The 20,210-nt window shown below is 41.0% G+C and overlaps 1 protein-coding gene and 1 long non-coding RNA gene across 5 annotated transcripts in view; one reads left to right on the forward strand and one right to left on the reverse strand.

The window, feature by feature from the left end:
* The window catches only part of UNC5C (unc-5 netrin receptor C), a 349,485-nt gene that overhangs the window by 241,693 nt on the left and 87,582 nt on the right, over window positions 1-20,210 (reverse strand). The gene's annotated exons all lie outside the window — the stretch shown is intronic.
* Window positions 8,046-10,337, forward strand: LOC142071741 (uncharacterized). Its single transcript, XR_012667930.1, has 2 exons — window positions 8,046-8,266; window positions 10,055-10,337. It is a non-coding gene; the product is annotated as an uncharacterized LOC142071741 (long non-coding RNA).

Consider the following 20,210-nt stretch of genomic DNA (forward strand, 5'->3'; position numbering starts at 1 on the left):
AATCCGTCTGTAGATTCTTATGCCCACAGAAACATCTGTCACTCTCTGCCAGCACCTTGCACATGAACCCCCTGCAAAAACAAAGCTATGAACAAAATTTGTGAACAGACACATTTAGGGCACAAAGGTCCTGATTTGCAAAGACTTTTGGACATAGAGTAATTTTACTGCCATAAGTAACATTACTCATGTGCATAAACCCTCCTTTACAAACAAACAGCTAGTGCCTTTTTGAGAGCAACTGGGGATTTGCTTGGTCAATCTGTGCTGTTATGTACTCAAGACCTGTATTTCCACTTGCAAGGGCAGTAATAGTATGCATGCACAGAAAGGGGGATACTGAAAAATGTAGCCTTAAAGAACAGGACAACAAAACCTACTGGGTCAAATACATCCCTGGCAAATGGAGTTACACCAAAGACAAATTTGGGCCGTTGTGCTTTTGCATTCTCAAGGGATTAAGATTTGTTCTTTTTCGGACAACCCTCTGAAAAGTAGGATCATTCAAAACCAAACATTGCTTCAGTGGGATATTTTAATGTAAAATTGAATCTGAGCATTAATTACCCATACATTAGAGAGAGAGAGAGAGACTGTATCAGCCAGAAACTGTACAAACATCTCTCCCTAGAGTTTCTCTGCACTTTTCAAAGGTGGCTTTGTATTTCCTGAAATACCCATATTGTCTGTTAAATCTTATCAGACAGGCAGCTTTTGCTATCAAAGAAATGTGGTTGCAATATCCACCATTCTCATCACCCCTGTCACTCTTCATTTGGGTAAGGGAGGCAGATGAGATTCCAGTCTTGTGGCAGTGAGTGAAGGAACAAGAAAGCCAGAATAAAACCGCCTAGAGGAGTCTTTGGCCTGCACACACATTTCCGATTCACCTGCATTTAATGCTGTTAATATTTTAGCAGCTGTGGTGCTAGGGTCAAATTGAAATTTTGTTCTCCCTGTTACACTCTGAAATGTCAGTCACAGACCTTCTGCTGAATTTTTTTTTTTAAACAGCAAATCAAGAATTTAAAAAAAAAAAAAGTCTGAAAAGGCTTACAAAAAAGGTCACCATCCACGCTTTTGTGGACTGCAATTTAAATCTTGCAAAGCACACTAAACACAGGACCTGATCTTCCCATCCTCCAGCGTACAAGATTCCAATTTGTTTCAACACAAGTCCCGTGAACAGCACAGCTGTAGAATCAGACCTCATTTAGATCAAGTCTCCTCTTAATAGATGAAATTCACCCTATTGAAGAGGGGCAAATACAAGACCCTATGTGCTGCTGAAGACCCACAGTAGGATCCATAAATAGAACAGCTGCATAAGGGGAACCACCAAAGCCCCTGTACACTGCCGACATGAGCTCTGTGCTAGATCAGATTAAGGACAGGCCAGAGAAAGCCAGAGGGGCCACAATTGCCTGGCCAGAGGTTGTGAGAGTAGAAATGAGGGGAATTCCATCATCCAGCTCCCACTTAGTTTCCCATTTAAAAAAAAAAAATCAACATTTAGGGCAGATGCTGACCCTTGTGCATCACTCCAGTGATGTGCAGGGCTGGTAAAGCCTGGGAAGGGCCTCAGGGGTAGTGGATTGGGCACTACTCCAGCTATTCTGGGCTGTGGAGCAGCCCATGCGCAGCCTTTGGGAAGTTGCTGTGGGTTAAAGCAGCCCCTTGGGCATCCTAGAATCCAGGAAGCACAAAAAAGGACTTAACGTCTCCCCTTCTAAGCAGCACCTCCTTGTGCTGAATACACTGAGGGTAGCAGCAGAGAATCCAGCCCAAAGATTGATGAATTTCAGTCCAGCTGTGTGTGTGAATGGAGGGCAGAACAGTATTCTCTGTGACTTACATAAAGGCCAGCAAACATAGTGTTCTGAATTCTGAGCCAAATGCATCCCAGCTGTGTCTTCACTGAAGTCAACAAAGTTTCACTTGTAATTAATTTGGACTTTTAGTTTGCATTAATTCTGTGGATACTTCACCAAAACTAGTGTCAGTATGCAGAGGTTCCTCAGACCAAGAGCCTAATCCTGGAAACACTTATGTGATTAAATTATTCACACGTATGAGTCTTCCACAGCGCTCAGTGTTTGCACAAATGGGCCAAATGTGGACTCTGTCCTAAACTCTTAATGCAGGCCAATGTCCATATAGGACAGTATCAGATTGCCATGTCAGGCCCCGGGTATTTATGCTAGTTTTCTTTCCATCAACTTCAATGAGTGCTGTATCAGGGTCAAAGTTCCTGAATCCTGACCTACAAAGACCGCCTCCAGGGTTGAGAAGGAAGTTCCATGTCCATTCATCCCTTACCTTTAAGCTAATAATTTAAGCAAGGCTGTCAATTAGTGTTTTTCAATGTGTGAGTTATTCTATATATAAAGAATAACTCATACACCTATAGCATATACTCATAATTACATACAATTATTTCTAACAGATATGGTAATTTTGTGTGCATAAATTTAATCTTTTTAATTAATTTATTTTTAGAGAACAGTAATGATTATAAAGAATAAAATCCCGCAGATTTCAGTAAAATGCATGTCCTCTGTTAGGGAGGTTCTAAATGAATCCGACTGAACTGAATAGCGAATTATGAGTTCCCTTGTTAGGCTACCCAGTGTTTGGGATTTCTCTGATACAAGTCATTCACTTGAGATACCTTTTGGTCTATGGTAATGTCATTTATTTAGATTTATATATATAAAAAAAGTAAAAGTGCTTTTTTCAGGTTCTAGTCACTATTGACTCATTTTGAAAAACACGATTAATATAAAATAACAAATCTAGTAGTACCATTTCAGTCACATACTGAAGAAGAAATCAACAAGCCTTACAATTTCTCTTACTGATTGTATTAATGCCTCTGCTTCCCCTTAACAAACCATGGCTCAGCCATCAACTCACTCCCCAAAAGCCTGAGCAACTATGTTCCTTGTAGATCTGCAAAAGACAACAGCAACTCTAGAGTATATAGTTAACAGGAATTTGAGCAATCTGTAGCATGCACATCATTGCCATGATACAATGTCAGAGATCTATGATTTTTTTTCTGAAAAACAAACTATGAACAAGCAAATAATATTTCTCTGAAAAAAGAAGTTATCACTGTTATTTGTTTTAAACATTTTCTAAATGAGGTAGTTAACATTAAAGTTGTGAAAGTCATTGCCAAACCTGGGGTTGGGAACCATTTTTCAGATTCAGAAATGCCAACCCACCTCCCTTCCTCCAGCCACCACAAAAATCAATTCACAAATTCTGTTGTTCATGTTTCCAGCTTGTGTGTATTATGAAAGCAGTCAAATGATTTTGCAAAAGATACCCAGAGGAAATTTTGCATTTAATGTGGAGAAAACTTTAATGGCCAATACTCATACACAATATTCCCCCTGAAAATGAGGGCAATTTCTCTTACTTTATAATGGAAATGCAGACATAAACTTAACAGAATGCTCTTGGAATTAACTTCAGGCACATAAAAGTTTGAACATGTTAGCCTTTGTATAGTGTGTAGTATTCACACCTTCCACAGGACTAGGCCTGGTAGTAAGCACCAAGCAAACAGTTTTTCCAAGACTGGTCCCATCAACATTCTGCGTAAGAGATGCAAGAGAAATGGGATGCCTACATTGAAAGAATTTTGAGTAGGAAGCAAGCTACTAGAATTTCTTCAACAAACTGCAGCGGACTATGCCTACTCGGTGACCTTGACATTCATGGGGGCTGATCCACCATTGCTTTGCCCCTTGTGTAATCATTTACACCTGTGCTAAGTTAGTATGACATGCTACCATTCAACACCCACTGAGCACAAGTGCAGATGATTACACAAGGGGCAAAGCAGTGGTAAATGAGACCTCTAGTTCTTCCAAATCAGAGTGACTTATGGGCACAAGCTAGCTCTGAATTCAATTTAGGTTATATGATCCCCTCAGAGTGGGGATCTTGTCCTTATTCTCCATATAGTACCAAGTATACAGAAGGAATTATATATACACAAATTTAAATAGTAAAATAATTAAAAGTGAATCAATACTATTAATCATATTCCCAAAACACTCCTGTGAGATAGACAACTTGAACTCAGGTATCTTATTTTATATAAAATAGAACAACGTGGAGGTTGGTTGGAAAAGTTGGCCTTTTATTGCAAATTATGGACAAAGTTTGTCCTCTTTAACACCGTTATATGCAGTGGTGTTGTAGCCCTGTTGGTCCCAGAATATTAGAGAGACAAGGTGCGTTAGGCAACATCTCTTATGGGACCAACTTCGATCAGTGAGAGAGAGAAGCTTGAGACACAAACTAGAAAGCTTGCCTCACCAATGGAAGTTGATTCAATAAAAATTATTACCTCACCCACCTCGCTTCTCTTTTTCAGACATTCCAGATTTGATTTCCAGTCTGCAAGGTGGGAGATTACCTTTTGAAATGGAAGAGAGGCAAGTTTGGAGAATAAAATGATCTGGTGGGCAAGTTAAGAGGTTTTCCCTCCCTTTTCCAAGGCTACGATCATCTTGATCAGACACTCACTCTAACCTGGTTCAAAAGTGTCTGAGAGATTGCACTGCAAACCCTGTGGTAAATCAAAAGTGCAAATTGCTCCTGTCCGTTGACTCTGAGAAACTCCATGGGATGGCACAGCAGGTATGATCAGCGAGCTATTTAGCCAATCAAGTAGAAACACTGTAAATTCAACAAAAACATCCTCAGAAAGGAATGACTTCTGATTCTCTTGTATCCATTTTTGTGGCTGCGTGACTTTCAGTGGGCTAAATATTGATTTTCACTTTCCCAACTGATTCTCCACAATTTCTAGTGGGTTTTATGATATGAATTAGATGGTTGAGAAATTATCAGGATGCCAGAAACAAGAGCATTACCTCATGTGAAAAGAATGAATTAAAAAACATTTAAAATAAAACAAAAAAGTCTATATCCATGTAACGAATACTTACATTTTATGAAAAGATAAAAACGAAAATATTTTTAAAATATAATTTATTTTTCACTGCTTACTATTTTTACTTATATTTTAATTTCTCTCAGTTTGGTAGACCAAAAGTAGACTACTAGTAATCAGTTTCAGTTTTGTCTGGAGTAATTTTCTAGTCAATTTCAGTTTCACAGTCTCCTGCCTGGATTGCAAATACTGTTTATTTGTTTTTTATTAAAAACCCAAAAACCCAAAAACCTATTTCTATTGGAATTAAAAATCACAATTAATTGTGATATTTCTAGTGATCTCAGGGTTAGGAAAGCATGATCAGTGTACCTATAATATTGCCAGGAAGAAAGCGTGTTCCACCTATTTAAAATAATAACACCTAATTTAGAAAATACAAGTAGTTAAAGCAGTAATGCTCAATAATTACCAGTGCTAGTGCACTACGTAACATTGTGGATAGATAGGTTAGATTCAATTCCCAGCCATCACAAGCTAATACCTCTGTATTGCAACTAAGGAGCTGCAATCATTTCATGTGTTCATGTACATATCTGTCTCTGAAACATTTATAGCCGGACTATATAAAGTAACTTTGTACCAAAATTTAAAACATCAGTGATTTACCATATATTTTTCATAATACTATGGTCTTGATCCTGGAATTCACTATGTGCCGGTATGCCACTCGGCCTATGCAGAGCCCCACAGAAGTCTTTAGGGCTCCACATGGGCACAGGGGTTTGTCCATTTGCAGGGATCTAGTCATAAATTCACTATGTTAAACAACACCTTATTGCTACTGTTTTCGCATAATTATTACAACATTTTATTTTAACTCATTGCTCACCATTGCAGAACTCGCAGAGGAACACCTCCAGGGAGCATGACATTCATGAGGCCCTCCACCCCATTTAAGTCCTGCTTTAGCAGCTGCACAAATGAACTTCTGTATCACATGTGCCTTCCTTCAAGAAGGGGTGTCACATCAGCCCCCTGCTGTTATTTGCTATCCTATGCTGGAGCCGAGGCTACAAACACAAACTACTAAAACCCCATAGGTATGAAATTGTGTCTACGGAGAAGCTAAGGGGAATATCCAGTCACATTAATCTCATTTGATTTAAAAGAGAACGTTTTTCCATCTTGTATACTGGCCCAAGAAGTATAAACACAGGTGAAGCAAATTCAATTTTTTTAATCAAGCAACGATGCATGGAATTTTTATTTAGACACTTAAACAGCTCCATCTGAAGCCATGTGGTATGTAGAATGTAATATGTTTAATAGGAAGAGTCTCTGCTTGCCTGAATCGCAATCTGTTGTGTTAATAGTTCAATCAATCACCAAACAAGAGACGTTCTTGTCTGATATCTCAGCCTGTCCTTTATTTATTTACCATAAATATTAAATCTTTTCTGCTGCAGTTGCCATTCCTTATACGAGACTTAGGCATTAAGGGTACCATTGCCTAGGGTCCAATGCCGCAGTCTTTACTCAGACACAACCATCTCTCAGCCTGGTTCTAGATGTTGATTCTCTACCTGACATAATTACAGTTAAGTAAGAGAGGGAGTCATCTCCCCAAGACCTGCATGTGGAGAGAGTAATCTATACCCTGATTTCTCCCATCCCATGCATGGACACTGCCTCTATAGCACCTTTCTCCTGGTGTTTGAGAAACCCATCCTTTCCTCTCCTCTCCGAAGGGTCCAGCAGCAACTCCCATGTTATCATAGCTTCAGTGGAGCCAGGATGCTGGGAAGCCAGGTGGAGCAGGGTCCCTAGATCTGGTGCAGAAGCCCCGCTCCTTGGATCAATGTGGACTTTAGAGGATCCACAAGTTCTGCTGCCAAGAAACGCCCCCTCCCCCGCTCCGTTTGCTGCCTAATTGCTAGCACTGGAGAATGAAAACACTGACTACTACACAACAGGCACACTACAGCCTCACAAAGCCCTTCCAGTGGGTCAGTCAGTATGCAGGCACTCACAGGCACACCCACCCACCCCTTTCAGGAGTTCATTCCTGTGTTTTTGCAGGGTTTATAATCAATCAAGAGAATTCTTTCCAAATTGAAACCCAACACCAACATCGAAATTTTAATGATGTACTTGTTTTTCTTGCCATTTAATTAGACATCCTGCTGCTATTTCTAAAACATATTTAAACGGAAAAATAGCCCAAGTCCGCCCGATTTCTGAGCTCCCAAGGCTATGCCAGAGGCTCAGTTGAAACAGGCACATTTATTTTAGTTTTCTGCTTTTTTCTTGTAAAATTAAAATTGATTTCCTGAAGGATCAGTTTGCTAGGAGGAGGGGAGCATTTGGTATAATCAGCAATCAGCATGGTAATGAGCCTGTTTTGTTAGCATTAATTACATTACCACACCTCTATTTTCTTAAGTCATTCTTACAAATCCTACTTGAAGAAACCAATAATGCATATCAGCAGGCATTGTGAAATAATGCCTTTAAATACTGCTTTCTAGGGGCAGAATATACCTCTGGAAATTATGTTGGACATAGCGGATAAAATCCTGGAGCCACTGATGTCAATGGGAACTTGCCATTGACCTTAATAGAGCCAGGATTTCACCCAGCCTTTCCAGTATAAAGGATGAAACACAAGTAAGTTGTATGCATGTGTAAGCAGTGGAGATAGATATAAGCCTCAGATTCCACTGAGAACCACTCAGGGCAGGCCTCTGAACTCACACAGAACCCCACTTAATACAAGGAGGCTCCACGCTGATGTAGGGGGGTCTACCTGCATAGTTCTTGATGCAGGATTAGGAATATTGTGCATATAGTTTTGAGGTGGCCCAGTGTTGAGTATAGATGTACATGTGCTTGTATAAATCATATTTAAACTGCTTTGTGGGAACACATCTTGAATGGTTTTAAAATTCATGCATGTACCCAAAAAATAATGGTTTCCTCCTCACGGAAACTTAAATTTACTGGGACATTTCACACATTCATAGTCACTGGAAGTTGAGTGTAATCACAACTCTGCACATGTGCAATACTGTCATCATCATCCAACCACATTCATCCACTCTAGGACAAAGAGCTTCCTCTCCTTTTCTCTCCTGGGCGTGTACGAGAGGGGCGTGTGTGCATGTGTGTTCGGGGGAGGAGGAGGAGGAGGGAGAGAAAAATCATCCCATCCACTTCCTTTTAAAGATATCTGCCAAGAGCTGAATCCCTTGCATATTTCAACCATTTATGTAGATGTTCCAAGAACATGGTCGGCTTCATCAGAGTGGCACTCCAAGGGCTAGCAACCGCCTATCAAACTCGAGAAAAGTAAGTGGACTTGAAAAGTTCTAGAGTTCAAATGTAATGCCAAGAGCGAGGTGCTAAATAATGAAAAAAGAAATCCTGTACAAAGCTCCTCACAAGGGGATGCGCCAGAAAGAACTTACACCAGCGCTGATGGCTGAAACCACACAACTGGCAGAATAATTTCTACAGGGTGTCAGAAAAAGCATTACTACTAAGTGGTGCTGCTCCAAATGAAATCTGTATGGGTCAGCTGCAGGTTAAGCTAACACAACAATAAAAAATTAAAATCGAACAATCACAAAGCCCCCAGGGCACTCAGGAGAAAGTGTGATTGGGGGTTGGTTTCTCATGTGGACAAGAGGATCAGTGCCAGCCCCTCCCCACAGCTGGCCTTTTAAACCATAAAGTAAAATGTATCCAAGTGAGAGTGAAACACAGCCCCTGGGAGGGTTCTACCACACTGGCTGCCCTCATAATTGTCAGAGATCTTGGATTACACGAGTGAGAGAGGTCTTCTCTTTCTGAAGCACCGTTCACACAAGCACCCTAAAGTTCAATACTTATCTGAATAATGTGAACCTCTGACAAGCTCCCACCACAGTGCACTGATTTCTCAGTACCACTCGACCACGTACATATGGGCCCCTCCTTGCATACACACCCTCCCCAATGAGCCAGAGTTCCATTTATCTGATTTAAGTGACATGAGGAGGGAAGGTCTGCTCTTCCATTTGTGCAGGTTTCCTCTTCAAAGGGCCACTGTTCAGCCCACACCTCTGCCCCTTCCAGCACCATGGCATCCAGCAGCCAACCAAGTAAACCTTCCTCACAGAAGCTCTCATTATTCCTCCTATTTTCATATTTAAAAGGACTTTGGAGGCTTTGGCACAATTTATATCCTAGAATATATCTCTGTGTTGTACATTTCTGAGCAAGTGATATCCCTGCAGAAGGACACTACCCAGCTAGGTAAGTGGGTCACTGTGAGGACCCACTGGTCAAAAAGAAGGGATAGGAGTGCGCAGCAGGCTACCCCTCTAAAGAGAGGGCCTAAGGAAGCAGGCTGCAGTGCCACAGATGGCGTGTCACTGGTCAAAGAGTCAATTGTGTGCAGGGATTTCTTAATTCATCCAAACATCTCCACTCATATTGAGGGGTCCCTCTCAAGAAAATTTCCTATTTCATTTGAAGGCACCCAGACTAACTGCAGGGAATGTTCTAGGAGTAGACAGTCCAAGTGTACACTGGTCTTGCCATAAGTAGGTTGGCATCTTTCTTTTCTGGAGATTATAAAGTGAAGATAAATTTGTTCTGAAATGAACTATAAAAGGCATCTCCACCCCAGACAGGAGTTTGTTTGTTTTTCTTTATACATTTTAAGTTTGGACTATTAATGAATTGCATGAGTACAAGAGCACACAGTAGGAGAAAGGGATACATTTAGATTGATTTTGGGGCTCATAACCCCAATCTCCCCCACCAGCAAAAAAAAAAAAAAACTGACAAGGATTTAGTGTAGTTTAGCCTATTTGGAAATGTCACAAAATATTATTTTGGAAGAATTGTTGACAGAGTTGATTTACAATGTATTTATATGTTTAGTGAAAATAAGCCATTAAAGTCAAGGGAACATTATCAGTTTGACATAGGCAAAAACATTTAGTTACAGAGGCATTTAAAAAAATTGATTAAACCAGGAATAATTTATTCTTCAACCAACATTAAATATACTTTATGGGATTTTATTTATTTAATTTCCTAATTAACATGTATCTGTGATTTTTTTTTTTTTTTTTTTGCCATTTTCAGGGGTAATCCAGCATTGGGAATGCAAACACAATAGTATTGTGTTAAGGAAAGAGAAGCAGGAAGCATAACAGACTAGGGACAACACTGAAACTGAACAGTCTGGGGTCTGATTCTGCTCGGATTTAAATCAATGTCACAGACTTCAGTGGGAAGAGGAAAAGGTCACTCATTTTGTTCTCCTTTTGGAGTGAAATGCAACACTACAATAACAGCATCAGCAGTGATTTTTAACATTCTTTCTGTTTTCATAGTCTAAGTTATAGTAATAAAAATAAGAAATACATTTTAATTCTGATTCATTTCTTGCCCTTTAAAAAATTAACCTCTCGAATTTTCAAGGCTTTTATCTACACTTCATATATATTAATGCTACACAAAGTTGGTTTTTCAGTGGCATAACGATTCAACGAGAGGACAAACACTACAATTCTGGGGTTACTTAATGATTTCCAGAACTAGATGATCATTTATTATACTTTTGTATCCCACCTCTCCTGCTTTCATCTTGGCGCCATGAAGCAATAGAATGTGTCACTTTTTGCTCGTCATTGGGTGTCCTCGGACAAAGCTCAGACAGCATTTTGTTGGTTAACAAAAATAAAAATCCATTTGGCATAAAGATATTTTCCAGAGTGATAGTGAAAGAGCAGTTTTGGTTCTAGAAATATGGGCTAAATCCACTTTGTGCAGGTAAGTGTACACAGTCCTTTTGATTTCAATATTTAGATTAAAAAAAAAATTAAAATACACAAGATTTTAAAACTGCCTCCAGCATAACTCTTTTCCTAAGAAGCTGTGCTAATTAACTTTGTACATGTTTGATGGACTCTCCATTTAAAAAACCAGGAGATTAAATATATGTATTAAATTTATGTGATGAATGAATGCCCCGGAGAAGCTGTTGCAATCTATCATGTCCATGTGGATGAACTTCAGATTCTTTTTATTTTACCATCAAATAAAACACAAATTAATGCACACAAGAAGAGTCTGTATATTTAAGCTGTAACGCTAAGCAGCACAAGCAAGGAAATTAAAGATTGCTCTGCATGCATCTGTTTTTATGCAAGATAATTTAGGGGTTACTGCTGTTAGGTTTCAGTTCTCGTTATTGTAACAATTACACTCATTAGTGCAATTATTATTATGAGACATGACAATAGAAAACTGGTCTCCATCTGATTAAACAGAATAAATACAACAGTAATTAATAAGAATAGTAAGTATGATCTATTATTTTTTGAGTCTACAGAATATTGCCATCATTTATCAGATTATACTTTTTAAACAAATCAAATTTTTAAACATCAGCACTAATCTAAGGTATTTAAGAAAACATTTTCTAATTAGATACATTTTTTTTAAAGGAAATATACTTGTGGCTGAAAAGTATCCAAATCAACTGCATAACACAGAAGTGTCTCCATACTGCTGACATGCAGTTTTCCAGATCCTCATCCAAGACACACTAGCCTGTCAACATAACTCTCAGATGTCATTTATTACCATGACACCTCTCATTTAAGATCAAGTTTTCTCCCCCTGCAATTTCCTTTTCTATAATTTGTTAATGTCACACAATTTTCACTCACACGCCAGATCTTTAAACTTTTCTTCTGTAACATTTGGGTGTGGACACCTACTACAAATGATCGTGCTGGCCAACCTCTTCCTAAAGGCAAAGGGAGTTTTGATTGGGTAAACCCTAGAAGAGTATGCTCCTAATGTCGTAAAGTCAATGTCCATTCTCTGGGTCCTTGAAAGCATTTGAAATACTGTATGTTGAGCGAGATTATCGTGCTCTTTCATACTTTTCTGACCTTTGTGAAGTGTGGCACAGAAAAAGCTACAAGTTCTTTTCTTTTCTTTTTAAATATCCAAATTATTTTAAAAACCAGAACGGGCAGAATATTAATCACATCAGGCCTCAAACATGGTTGTAAACTCAAATGGAAGAAGTTGATCTCCACAAAACACAAAATACAGTCATAGCTCAATTTTCCTCCTCTTTTATTTGATTTAATAGGCAACAGAACATTCCCTTTTCCTTACATGCCTGGACAAATCCTTGCAGACCCCTTTCAGTTAAAAGAAACATTCAAATGGAATGGTATGGATGCTAATTTATACTGTGCAAATAGTCCTTGAAAGAAAAAAAATAAGGAATGTTATTTTAAATAATAGCTTGGGACTGAAAGCATTAAGTAGCCTCCAACTGGCAATTTAATACTGATGCTTTATCTTAGGAAGAGAAGGGGACAAAAGTACACATTTTGAGGAAGGGGGGGGGGAATGTTTTGGACATCTTAATTAACCCATTCAAAGTTTAAAGTCATGGTGAAGGAATGTAAAAGTCTTCCACCTGCATTTCTTGCTAACCACCCCCCCCCCTTTTTTTAAATGGAACATTTTTATAGATGTTCTACACAGTATATTTCCAAAGTATTGAATGTGGCTTTTGCTGCTGAGGAGCGAAATAGGAGGCTTCTCTTAGGAACTGTAAAACTTCAGATTTCTAATGTCAAACAAAACAGCAAACAAATAGCAAAAAGTTGCCTGTCTCTTTACAGGCAACTTTGTGTTGCTGTCATTTCACAGTCTGAATACTATACAAATCTTAAGGGAACCTACATAGAGTATGGCCATGTGCTTTATGAAATGAATGGCTCATTTTATCCTGTGCAGCATCATTTCACAGGACACTATTAATCCAGAGTACCGCCTATTCCGAACAGCATGATGCAAATATAAATTCACCTTTCAATCACTTCTGTGGGTTAATGACATTGAGTAATAGCACATTAGCAAAGCCACTCCAGACACCAGTCAGGCATGCCAAACAGATAATCTGTCAATCGTTTCAGATTCATTTTCCATGAACAGAAACACTGTTAGGGCTTTATTAACTAGCAAATCTGCATTCAGTGCAGTGCAGAGCACAGAGACTTCATTAAAAGTAGAATCTCTCTCATTAAATATAATATATATGGATATTTGGCCTGTTCTATTGCTGTAAAATTAAGGAAATATATATATGCTCGTATTCAGTAATGTTGTAGTTTATTTGTACTAATTGCTTCATAGACCTAGCGCAGGGCTGCAATAAAGACGTTGGTTTATAACTAAAGGGTGTTTTCATTCAGTGTAATGTTACAGCAACTCAAATAACTCAGGTTAGTCCTTCAAGTTCCCACATCACCATCTGCCCTCTGACCTCATTCCACTTCCTTGGGGTTCCCTCAAATATTTCCCTGGTAAAACTGGTGTGCTGCCTTCTGGTCTTCCTGTCACTTGTTACACCTTTCCCTTTATAGAGATTATCTGAGCACGTGAAAGGTCAGCGTGACAGGAGCTGATTGCTTCCTGTGGCCAGAGATCGTTAGCACAGGACTAGCTGTTGAATCACAGCTTTTTATCACCCACACATTGATAACTGGTGGATGAATACAGAGAAGACTGAAGATTCCAAAAACACATGCTTTCAACATTTTAAATCATAAATTTGCTTCAACTCTCTTCATTCCCTTTAAGTATTTGATTTCCCAAAAATACTCTAGTAAATGGTTTTACCTGCAGGAATTTCATAAGACTATTGCAAAAGGTATATAGAAAGCAAATTTCAAATTTATAATTGGGAGTATCTTCACTGCAAACTCGATGAGAGCTATTCTGATCCAATCAGGGGACAGAAACAATACCATGTGATCTGTGTGTCAAATCAAAATATTCACATTTTGAACAGCTGGAATTTGGAGAGATGCCTATTTTCATTTCCTTATATCACTGGCTCGATCCAGACTTCCTTTCCCCATGCTTAATGGATTTGGTTCTTTGGCTCTTAGTCCAGTAGTGTTGTTTTGCACTCATTTAATAAATAAAATTAGAAGAATTGATAGTTTGGGGGATTTGTCCCTTGCTCCTCCATTTTGTTGTAAAAGGCTATTCATTGCTGGGATGACTATCTTGACTCTTTGGCTGATCAGCTTTTATGATTATCTTTTATTTCCCCACCACCACCACCTCCCCTGGAAGATACATTATGGCTGCCCATCACAATCAGCTAGGGATGATTTCCTTTTACTTTGCATGCATCCATGGATAATGCCTTGTGCTAGAGTTCCCATTTTTCACAGATTTTCTTGAATCTTTCTGAGGTGTACTGGGGTCTACCGTCTGATCATAACCTATCTGCTGTGTCACATCTGCCAGAATATGCATGACAAAGTTTATTAATACTAATTCTATCTAGATGCCCTTGAGGTAATCCACTTGCAAGAAATTAGAGGGGTAGTCTCTTGTGATCAGGTTGTTCATCTCATTAAACATGAATAAGATATTAATTTCTTGGGGCTGTAGTTCCTTCTTTTTTGGTCAACCACTGTACTCCCTGCATGTCTCATACTGTTCCCTATATGCTCTCACCGAAGCGTTTGCGTCAAGATAGCAGATGTATGCTCTGGTACACCTCACGCATGCCTCTGGTTCCAGGGTGCGTGAAAGTACTTGGTTTAGGATATCTGATTTTAAATCTTCAGAGATTGGTCACATTTTAATGGGAACCTACCTTGCGCATGCAATTTCTTTCTCAGGGCTAGATTGCAAACTTACATTCAGCCCTGAGTAAAGGGTAGTGCATAGCTGCACCATCCCAGGAACAGACCAAACAATGAATTATGACTAGGGAAAACAATCACTTGGTTCCCTCCCATTCCAAGTAGAGGACTTACTTCCTCCTCGATCCACCCTTATTCTGGAAATGGGAAGGGGCAGTAGGTCACCCCCCACAACCCTTTGTGTGGAGCCACTAACTCCCCCTCCCTCCAGACATCTGGACAGCTGCTCTGGTCAATGAGTGTGTGGGTGTGCATGGTGCGGAGCGGAACCAGGATTCCTCCCAATCCTTCCTCTCCCACTTGCTCACAGCTAGTCACATGAGTAGTCCTGCTCGCCCCACCGTAGCTGAGCAGTGCTGAACTGGAGAGTAAAAGGGGGGCCTTACTCCACGTTATACCTCTGCATGGCCGAGGTAACAGCTGTGACAGTCTAAGGGTATGTGTACACTGCAATCCAAAGTGTGACTGCAGCTCGGTAGACATGCAGTAGTATAGCTAAAAATCGCAGCATGGATGTGGTGGCATGGACTTCAGAGCAGGCCAGCAGAGCGAGTAGGTCCCCAGAGTGCTTGTACAGCCCACACGGAAACCTGCACTACCATCTACACTGCTACACTACCATCTACACATCTACACTGCTATTTTTAGGTGTGGTACCATGGGTGCGTCTGCCCAAATTGGAATCACACCTTGGACTACAATATGGACATACTCGAGGTCTCAGCAATAGGGTGTGGCCTATCTGCATATATGTCTGGTCAATCCTAGAATATGATCTACTACATCTCATAATACACCACATCTCATCCGCTGCTTTTTGGAATCTTTTGGAGCCTTACATGGAGATAGGAAAGTATTGTAATATAATAATGGACTTGATTTCCTGTTCCACTGAGCCCTTTGTGCTTTAGGTATGGCCTGTTCATTGTATTGGCCATCTGTTGTCATTTTCCTAGGCAGTAGCACATTCTCACATTGTTCTGATGGAATCTCAATATCCTGTTTCTAGACTTATGGCAACTCCTTTATCATGTCCTAGGGTGATGGCATCTAGGGCACACAGAATCACAGTGAAGTGATAAGTCTTGTAAAAAATTAGAAAAAGACCTTCATCTTCCACAGAAACTACGAGACGTCGTTTGGAGGCCTGAGGGTTTTGTAGGTGTTTTTTAATTTATTATCATGTCAGCGGCTGTCTAGTGTACAGGATCACAGAACTGATCAGCTGTAGTTTGAACTCAGTTTAATGCTTTGCTTCTGGTACTTATTTAAGAGCAGTCATGGTTTCATATCATGGACCATCCTGAATTGCCTCTTCCCTGGCATATCCTTCCCGCTCAATAAGGACATCATCTGTTATATTATTTTTCTACCCCCAGATTCAATGATTAAATGCTGAGTGATTATATTCCATAATTTTATTTTATTATTTTGTATTTTTCATTTTGAGCCTATTTGTCATGGACAAACATTGCAACAGAAGGGGTACCCAATTCTGGTTAATAAGTAGATTATGCACCTGATTCTTCCCTAATTTATCATTCGTTTTATACCGGGGTAATTCCATTGATTTAGTGAAGTTGCTCCTGATTTGCCAGATCGCATACAAGAAGAATCAGGTACTGTATTTTTAAATGTGCAAAAAAAAAAAAATTAAAAAATAAAAGTGATAAAACCACCCCCCTTCTGAACCAAGGTTCAAAACATTTCAGTTACCCTTTCCCCATCATTATTATTTCAGTTTTATGTGCCCCTTTTCTTCCCACATCCAGCTGGAAACAGAAACACCAAAATACAATGTGAGAGCCTGTTCTCGGCGTGTTTCCTGCCGAACAAAAAAATAGGAAGTACCCAAATCTCACAGGGAACCCCATTCTCTGAAGATTTCCAGCCCAGTTTTGCAAACCCAAAGCACTGAGCTATTTCAGGTAATATTTTTAGGCGCTTATCCAAGTTGCTGACCCTCTTTGGGGTTTCCCTGTCGCTAATTTTAATCCATGTGTGGTTACACATGCTCAGGAATCCATTAGTTCTTCCAGTTTTCCTCAACTCTTTCCTCCAGAAAACGGAGAGAGCCTTTTGGGCTCCATCCAGATTGCCACAGTAACAATTCCCGTTCTGAGCTGGTGGATAGTTTCATTCTTTTTGTCCTCCTGCTCAAGCACCTACTTCTTTTAGAAACCTCTTGGGCTACTGCTTCGCTGGGAAGTGTTAAATATCCTAGCTTTTAACAGCACTATGGGGTAGTTAGCAAAAATACGGCCCCAGTTCTGGGGTGACAAATACATCTGCTATTAATGCTTTTTTTTTTTTTAAGAAGTAGTTAAGGCAGTCAGCTGGGACTGGAGAGATTCAAGCTCCCAGCTCTCTCACAAAATTCCTGTGTGACTTTGAGCAGACCACTTAATCTCTTTGTGTCTCAGGTTCCCCATCTATAAAATGCGGGTAATAATACTTCGTTCCCCCAGTCTTTGTCTGTGCCATCTGATGAGACTAAGCTCTTCAGAGAGGTATATGTGCAGTGCCTCGCACAACTAGGCCCTGATCTTAGCCAAATCCTGTTGGTGCTACTGTGTATAACAAATAATAAGGGATACAAATAATAACGGATTGAAGTTAGAAAGTTTCAGGACTCGGTTCACTTCTGAGTAATGAGATATAACCCAGCATTTTTCTACAGAATATTCAGAAAATGGTTCCTTAGACCTATGTATTCAGCTAGAACATTTCACATATTTTACAAGTGTAACAACCCAAACACATCCTCGCTTTTCCTTGAACTATATTCATTGCGATTTTGCTTACATTAGAGTATGTGGAAAGCCTCACTGTCCTCTTGTATTATAAGCCAGCCTCTCAGCAAAAAACAAACAGAAATGGACCAAATGTGGGAAGAAATTCAGAAATGCCACTCACGGCCTTCAAATATATGGCTCTCCAAGGCCCTCCTCGTGCTATGCAGCTTTCACTTCTCCGTCAGGCCCACAATGCCTGCTTGTCTTGGAGGAGACTTTGCTTAGAAAATGTCTCATGGTCAGGATGATTTCATACCTCATTAGTGATGTCCTGACACAAGTAATGGAAATAAGTCTTGGGAGCCAGCAATTCTGCACATATGTAGAGGCTGTTTATCTATCATGTTCCTAAAAAAGGTGGAGGAGACTGGAGGGGAGGTAACAAGGCAGGTTGTAAAATGAAGGTAACTATAAAAAATGGTTCTAAAAGATTAAAAGAGGGAATCAGGACAGGCACCATTTATATTTTCAGGGTTCACTCAAAGCCTGAGTAACGTTTTCTGGTTGGTATTCATTTGGCCCAAAATAAAACCACCTGTATTTTGTGATGTATGAGTTGGTACAAGTGGGTAGGTGTGATTCATCCACCCAGGTTCTTATATTGGTGCTCATTACTGTCGTATCAGAGTGCTGAGGAGTAGGGATATGTGTGGGCCTGAAAAAGAGAGAGTGTGACAAGAGGGTGGCGTGTAACTTGGTGGCAACCTTGGGAAAACATACAATCCTCTCACACTAAGTTTTCTTTCACTTGCAATCTATGGACCCCATATGGGATACATGGCAGCAGTGCACAAATAACTGCTGTATACTATAATTACACATTGCCTTCCACTCCCCAGACTGTCTCCTGAGAAGCAAAGTTTCAAAGACAAACTTTCCTTTGGTGCCAGAGTGATCTGAATCTAAACTGACCCCTGTAATATTTGAGTAAACAGGCTGACTGTGGCTCACTGTTGAAATCCTTACTATTTTCCCTGAGATATGTTGTGGCTCATATATGTAACAGCTTGCCAACAATTTTCCCTACTGTATAACATAAAAGCATCCAAGAAGGCAGTGAAATGAAAAAATACACAGGAAATGCCATTATTCTTTTAGATTTTCCTCTGCCCATTGGTTGAGTGCCACTTAACCTTAGCTAAGGTTGCTTAATGCACAGTAATTAAGCTTCATAGGTGTTCGTTACTGCAAAATTTGGATGCAGCTGCCATGTCACCACATCAGAGTCATAGTTATAGATTTTTAAGACCAGAAGGGACCATTAAAGCAGTAGTTTTCAAACTTTTTTCTGGGGACCCAGTTGAAGAAAATTGTTGATGCCTGTGACTTAACAGAGCTGGGGATGACAGGTTTGGGGTGTGGGTGGAGCTCAGGGCAGGGCAGAGGGCTCGGTGTGGGTGTGAGGGCTGCAGGGTGGGGCCAGGAATCAGGGGTTCAGGGTGTGGGAGGGGGCTCTGGGCTGGGGCAGGGTGTTGGGGTGCAGGAGGGGGTCAGGGCTCTGGGCTGGGGGTGCAGGATCTGGGGTGGGGCCTGGGAAGAGGCGTTTGGGGTGCAGGAAGGGTTTCCAGGTTTGGGTGAGCTCAAGGCTGGGGCAGGGGATTGGGGCACGGACTTACCTCCAGCAACACCCAGTCAGTGGCACAGCCGGGGTGCACCGCGTACTGTGCTGTGCCCCGGAAGCAGCCAGCAGCAGGTCTGGCCCCTAGGCGGAGGTGTGCAAGTGGCTCCACACGACTCTCGACCACAGGCACCACCCCCTGCCCCCAGTTCCCACTGGCCAGTTACCAGCCAATGGGAGTGCAGAACCAGTGCTCGGAGCGGGGGCAGCTCACGGACCCCCGTGGCCCTCGTTTAGAAGCTGGAGCACTGCTGGCCACTTCCGGGGCGCAGTGTGGTGTCAGAAAAGGTAGGCACTAGCCTGCCTTAGCTGGGCAGCAGTGCCGACGGGACTTTTAACATCCCAGTCGGCGGTGCTGCCCAGAGCAAGGCGACCCAGTGCCTTACATGCTGCAACCCAGTAGTGGGTCGCGACCCATGGATTGAAGAACACTGCACTAAAGCATCTAGTCTGACTCCTGTACATCACAGGCCACCAACACCACGCACACACTAAACCGAACTGAAATGAGACCCAAGTATTACAGCCCACAGAAGACCAGGCTATTACAAGCCACAGGAAGAGAATAGGAAGGACCAAGGTACGCCAGTGATCGAGTCCCCTGGAATGGCAGATAACTGATTAAATGAGATGTACTCAGATATTCCTAGCAAGGGATCTTCACCCACACGCTGCAGAGGAAGGCAAAAAAATACCCAAGATCATTGCCAAGCTGACTTGAGGGAAAATTCCTTCCCAACCCCACATATCAGTTTGACCCTGAGCTTCCCTCTGAAGCACCTGGCATTAAGCACTGTTAGAAGACAGGATATCAGGCTAGATGGACCTTTGGTCTGACCGATTATGGCAGTTCTTATTTGAAGAAAAACCAGCCAGCCACGCACCTGAGAGACAGAGTGCTTGGTGCAACCTCAGAGGCCTGGCCCACCCTTCCCAGTATCCTATCTCCAGCCATGGCATCCCTGATGCTTCAGAAGAAGGCAATAAAAAAACTTCCCACAGTACACTGGGGTGATCCCCCTGCTGGTGGCCAGCTTTAGTCTGAGCTTTAGGAACGCACATCATCAACTGGAAGTGAGCCCCAGGGCTTGAGCCCCTGCCCCCATCATCACAAGCAACCCTATATCATA

Source organism: Caretta caretta, chromosome 4, assembly GCF_965140235.1.
Source record: "Caretta caretta isolate rCarCar2 chromosome 4, rCarCar1.hap1, whole genome shotgun sequence".
NCBI lineage: Eukaryota > Metazoa > Chordata > Testudines > Cheloniidae > Caretta > Caretta caretta.